The 6,000-nt window shown below is 46.5% G+C and overlaps 1 protein-coding gene across 1 annotated transcript in view; it reads left to right on the top strand.

Moving 5' to 3' along the window:
• Positions 1-1,156: 1,156 nt before the first annotated feature.
• LOC120900346 (kinesin-like protein CG14535) overlaps positions 1,157-6,000 on the top strand; it is a 125,433-nt gene continuing 120,589 nt past the window's right edge. Inside the window, exons 1-2 of the mRNA XM_040307209.1 lie at positions 1,157-1,271; positions 1,619-2,474. The gene's annotated coding sequence lies outside the window, so the exon portion shown is untranslated. The remainder of the gene's footprint in view (positions 1,272-1,618; positions 2,475-6,000) is intronic.

Below are 6,000 nucleotides of genomic sequence, written 5' to 3'. Positions count from 1 at the left end.
GTCACGGTTTGGCGATCGCGAAGATCGGTTCGGTTTGGCCGCGCAGTGAGTGCCTCGAACACTTGTGTCTTGTGGCGCACATGTGTTGATGTTGCCATGGGTTACCATGGGCGGGTTCAGTGGCTGCTGCTGGCGAGAAGGGTTACCCCAGAGGGACAGTGTTTATGTTGCGATGTTCGAGCACAGTGAGTAAAATGAGGTGAAAATGGACAAATATTTGAAGAATTAACAGATTATTTCATTTTAGGATTTTTTTAAAATCTTATTAGCAAATCCACAGTTTTTACTCATACTTTTGACCACTTGTTATTTTATTTTACTTTTCCACATTACTTTATTCTTCCACAAACTGCTTAAACTTTAAGCAAACATGGTTGCAAATTTTAACCTCATTAATTTGCCATTTCGATATTTAGTCCTTCGAACCGGATAAAACACGTTTTAAATGCCATTTTGACGAATAAATAAAACGTGTGATGTTTTACAATTTCACAGGCTTGTTTCTCCCGTCATGGAGTCAATTTCACCCCTCGTAAATGTACTTATTCTACAAACTTAAACTTCCACCACTTCAGACTTTCCGGATGCCATTCCACAAAACGTAATCCAGCCACCCTCCGGAACCTCAGAATACAGAATACGGAGCGACAGGATTTATTTACTTTCTCACTTCCACTTCCTTCCAAAGTAATCCAGCAAACGGCCGTCCAACGCCGTCCGTAAAAATCGAGCCGATCTCCCTCCAACGAGTCGCTCACTGCAGCTTCGAGCACACAGACTCATTCCCCTTTATTTTGTGAAACGGCTTGAAACCCCACCCCCTCTTACTTGCTGAACCAACCGAAACCCTGCAGACCAGCGTGGTGAGTGCGTTTCGATGTGTTAGTGGTGCGTCCGTCCACCCGATGCCATGGGTGGTGTGGAAGGGAGCATTTACGCCGGCATTTCTATGCTGCACCCCACCCCAGCGTGCCGAGCATAAAGCCACGGTTCTGCCCTTCTTGCCGCGCCTTTAAAATCTTTCGGGAAGAAGCGAAAAAAACACGTCTGGCGAATGCATTTTAAATTAATCGCTCCGGCACTCAGCATCGACAGTCGCTGGTTGACGGGCTGCCGGGTCGGTTGAGAGTGTTTTCTTTTGCGCTGATCGTGTGCTGTTGTGGTGTTTTGCGTTTGCTTTCCGCGTTGCTGTTGTTGCGTTGCGTATCGCGTGCGTGCGTTTCGCGTTACGTTCGCCAGTGTTGTTGGCGGCGCGCGCCAAAAAGGCTCACGTGCGTATGCGCATACCGGAGATTGCGGAGAATGTTTGGAAAATGTCATCCGTGTCAGTGTTTGGCGCGGGCCTAGGAATTGATTGATCACTGAAGTGAATGCGTTACGCAAAGCGCTAGGATTATCATTCCCTGCTGTTGGTGTTGCAAAACGAAGAAAATGGCGAAATATTAAACGTTACCAAGATGCTCGGCGAGGATGATGATGATTGCCAAATTGATTTTCGTCAAAAGTGTCGCGCGGCTCGTTAAATTGGCACATTATTTGCATTCGCCTTTCACACCAATTTGTTGTGGTTATTATTATGTTTTTTTCTTCTTCTTTACCCTTCGGTTGTTCGGTGAAGTGAGTGGGCTTGGTGAAATTGCTTGTTGGCATTTAATTTTGTGATTGTGATTATAGTTATGGTCTGCGTGTTGGAGTGATTTTTATCGTTGATTCATTGTTAAGCGCGCCAACCAGCGCCGCCGCTCGATCGATGGGTTCGCCTTGTTGTTGACCTCGAGCTGACGGGCTGGCCGAGCAGCTAGTCCTGGTCCAGTTTGTGCGTGTGTGTGTGTCTCTTTATGTTGTGTGATTTTTTTAAAAGTGATAGTGTAAAGAAGAGGTAGAAAATTGGTAGCATTTGCGCTTCGCGCTTTTGCTTTCGAGCTGCCAAAACCGGGAGCGCAGTAATTAGTGCAAACTATTTTATGCGCGCGCTCTTGTGATTCTTATCTTGATTGTCCAATGCTTTTGCTCGTCCAAGTTGTGCCTTGACCGTCCTTTTTCGGCACACTCAAACAGTTTCGCGCAACGTTAGTTTGGTCGTTGGTTTTATTTCTTTCGGTGACAAACTTAAAAGAAGTTGAAGGGGAAAAAACCCAGTCCAACCATCAGTTTATGGTAGCCACTTCGTGCGAAGATAATACACCCGAGATAAAGCTCTTTGCTAAGAAAAAAACAGAAAAGAAAGAAAAACCAGCAAATCCACTTGCCCCGACGAGAGTGCATAGGACGCACTTTTATGTGTTCGCCTGCAACCGAGCTGCTGCTTTGCATCCTGCGAATTTGCTGGCTTTAGCTGGGCTCTGCAGCTTCCCCCGCCCAGACGAGCATCCACATCGCAACCTGCAAGCCCACAAAACAGAAAGGACAACAGAATCGACACAACAGCGCACCGGACACAGGACGCTTGCGGTGGAGCACCATCACGGCCACGGGTACGTTTGTTAAAATTAATTAATTTTACTTCTGCGCGACGGACGCGTTTCGCGAAATCTGAGCCACGGGGTAAGGGCGACAACATAAAACGAACCAAAAAAACAACAGAACAACAACAACGGTCATAATACACACACTCACACACCAATGCCACTTTCTTAGAAGCGCAGCCACAGTAAGGAATTATTAATTTTTGCACCAGCAGCTTTTGTCTTAACGTCCTCTCTGCTCGCTGTCCCTTCTAGGCCCACCGACACCTTCTTCACGGCTGAGAAGCGATCCGGGAGGACACTTTTGCATAAAATTATTCCCCATAAGCTGCCCCCCGGTAGCCATGGGCACTCGGTGGTCTGCATTAGGGGGCAGGGGGGAACAATTCCGTATGCATAGTGATGAAGTTTTGCATCGATGCGCACACGAGGGATGAAAAGACACGCGCGTCTCATCGTTGGTGGCGCTGTTGGGTTTTAGATTTTCCTGGAAGATATTCACAAGAATTTCGCCTACTGGAGTGATGGGTGGAAGTAATGGTAGAGGCGCTAAGCTTTGAGGCAAAATAGGATGATTCACAGTGCATTACGTGACTCTATTTTGAAGCTATTTTGAAGAGACTATATTTTTAATACTCTCGGCTTGTGGCGTCGTTCATGTCACGTGCTCCTAATGGTTGAATATTAATCATTTGCTTTGTTGTACTTCAAAAATCATTTATTTTGTTTTATATTTTTCAATTTTTTTTATTTAAAATTATTACAATAAATGTCAAAATTGCACTTAGTGCCTTTAGCGCCCTCTGTGAGATTTAAGATGTACTAATTGGCCTAGTAAATCCTGTTTTACTCCTCAAACGTGTCCTACTTGAAACCTAATACATCTCAGACTAATTTTTCTCTCTTAATAAAGTCTCAGGACTTGTGCCCGATGAGCGCTCTCTTCTTGTTGAAACCTTACCCTGACTTATCGATACAGCGCATGAAGAACGTTATGTTACATCCACTCATTTCCCACCTTCGCTCCTAACGCTCACACACTCTGTCAGCACGCTCAGCGTTTCTTGCAAATTTACTACCCAAAGGCCGCAGTAAGTAAACGATATGAATGTGAAAATATGTCTCACTGTACACGAGATTCATTATCAGCCTGTTGTTAGTCAAAAAAAACACAAACAGCAAACCCCTTCATGCCACCAGCTTGGGCAGTAAGTGATACTTTCCTGCTTTCGCAAACGGGGCGTTCGTTAGCGGAATTTCTCTTTGGCAACAAAAAAAAAAACCCTCACTGAGGGAAGCTAGGTCGGCTGGTCAAAACGATAGATGGGTTGACCAACATAAACCCTGCCAAACAGAGCCGACCGCCTCCGCAGTGGTTGCAGGCGCGCTAGGCGCATACTCGCAAACTAGGGCACTAGCCGTGTCATATCCTATTCTGCGCGCAAACGATGTTTATTTCTTGGCATGACAGCAGCAGCAGCAGCACACTCTTATGCTATCACGATCGAATCTAAGTCTCGGCACCTTGCACACACATGTCTCTAGTGTGTGGTGCCCACCGGCCACCGTTGACCGCTCGCTGAGGTACCCACAACTCATGCGCCGATTCTTGTGCCAAGTTCTGACACATGCACCGGCCCTGAAGTTGTACCTGACGCTGGCAGCTTTCTTTGGCCACGTGTGCACGCGTGTGTGTGTGTGTGCACACTGAAGGAATGCAAATGCATCTCCGTTGGCAATGCAGCGTGTTGCAGAAGACAGAATGGGCAGACGCACCGCCGCATTCTGGCGTTGTTGTAGTCGAGTCGGTAGTTAAATTGAATAAAATATGCACTCGCTCCGCTTTGCCGGGGGAATGGTAAAGTATAAATTTCATTCACAGCCCCGACGTCGACAACGACAACCACGACGACGACGACGACGACGAGGTCACAGGGCTTGGAAAATTAATTTTTGCAGCATAAAGCGTTTGCCAGCATCGGGTATGGTCATCGGGGTTGGGAATGTTTGGACAGTGTCCGTATGCGGCATTTGATTTAGCTTTAATGGCTTTAAATGCTCGCCATCGCATTTCGGTGTAGCGTGCATGTGTGCATGTGAAGCGTGCCATTTTTCCGTGGAATGTTGGATGTGATGGTGTGAGTGTGTGTGTGTCCCGGGACTGGGGAGTGTTTAAAATATTCAAACGTTATTAACTTTCTGCCGCCGCCGCCGCCGTAGCTGCTGGTGCAATGCACTATTTCAATCGATTATTTACGAGCTCTCCGGTGGTGCTGAACCGGTAAGAATGGGTCTGTGAAGCGTGCTAACGTGCGATGTTGGAACTGAAATTAAATTAAATTGGCAATTATCAGGGCAAAGCATTAGCAAATGTGTCAATTGTTTGAATTTTCTCAATGAATTTAAAATGCTTTAAATCGACCTATACAGGTTCCTATCATCTTCCTATTAGACAAACGTTTCTAATTCTTGTTGGGACATTTGCAACTCCACTCCAACAGTCCCAACAGTCTACATTCATTTCCAACAGGAACATTGATTCAACATACATATCTGTTTGACTTCCATTCGATGGGCATACACACGTCGTCTACAGCGAGCAATAATAGAATAATGCTGGCCAGATATGTTTCACTGGAACTGGCCCATCAGTTCGGTACCATTTCGCACTGCCAAATTACCCCTCGGGCGACTTGCTCAGTCTGCTGTCTGTCCAACAGTTTGCTCCATCTGTTACCGATCTGGCCACCGCAATGGGAAGATGACGTTTGTAACAGTGGCACTAATGCTGGCGGTACTTAACGGGAGAGCACACCCGGGGATGCTCGGTATCACATCAACAGCCGCACTGGGAGTGGTTGCGGAAAGAGCCACACAAAAAAGCAAAGCACATGATGTCAATAGCCCGAAGCACACAGATAGATGCTGTCGCATTTGTGTTGGAGTTTGTTGAATGAGCTACAAAATAGATGTCACTAAAAGTTGGAGAGCGTTTCTTATCGCGATGCTTCTATGCTCTCCGTCCAACGCAATACACCTGTCAAAAGAATTTTCCTTTTTTTCCTTTTGCTTCCTTAAATCATCGGTTCTTGATGCTCAATGGTAGCGCATGAATTGGGTTCAGGTAAGTCTGAAACACACGTTTGCATAACACACACAGCGGCCCATCGGTAGCTCATTTCAGATGTCAATCTTTTATCAGATGGCAGCGGGAACAATTTTCCGATGCTGCCGGCTATTTTGCTTCCATTCCCGGTGCTCGCTGGGATATAAAAGGACATCTCGCATCATGATGCCCGCTGTGACACGGCCCGGCAGCAGCATACAGAGTGGCTGCGTGAAACCGTGCGCATTCAGATGGAAATTAATCCTTACTCCTGTCCCGATGCTGCCCCCGGAGGGTTCTGTCCCTTTCTTCTTCTTTTTTTTTGCAATCTCATGCCCCAGCTCAACCGTTTTGAATTCTGCAGCGGAAGAGATAAGCGGTACCGTGACCGTAGTTTCCATTTCACGGATGATTCTTATCGCGATGATG

The sequence above is a fragment of the Anopheles arabiensis genome, chromosome 3 (genome assembly GCF_016920715.1).
Source record: "Anopheles arabiensis isolate DONGOLA chromosome 3, AaraD3, whole genome shotgun sequence".
Classification (NCBI taxonomy): domain Eukaryota; kingdom Metazoa; phylum Arthropoda; class Insecta; order Diptera; family Culicidae; genus Anopheles; species Anopheles arabiensis.
The sequence above is the reverse complement of the archived record's forward strand: the minus strand, read 5'-3'. Positions and strand labels throughout refer to the sequence as shown.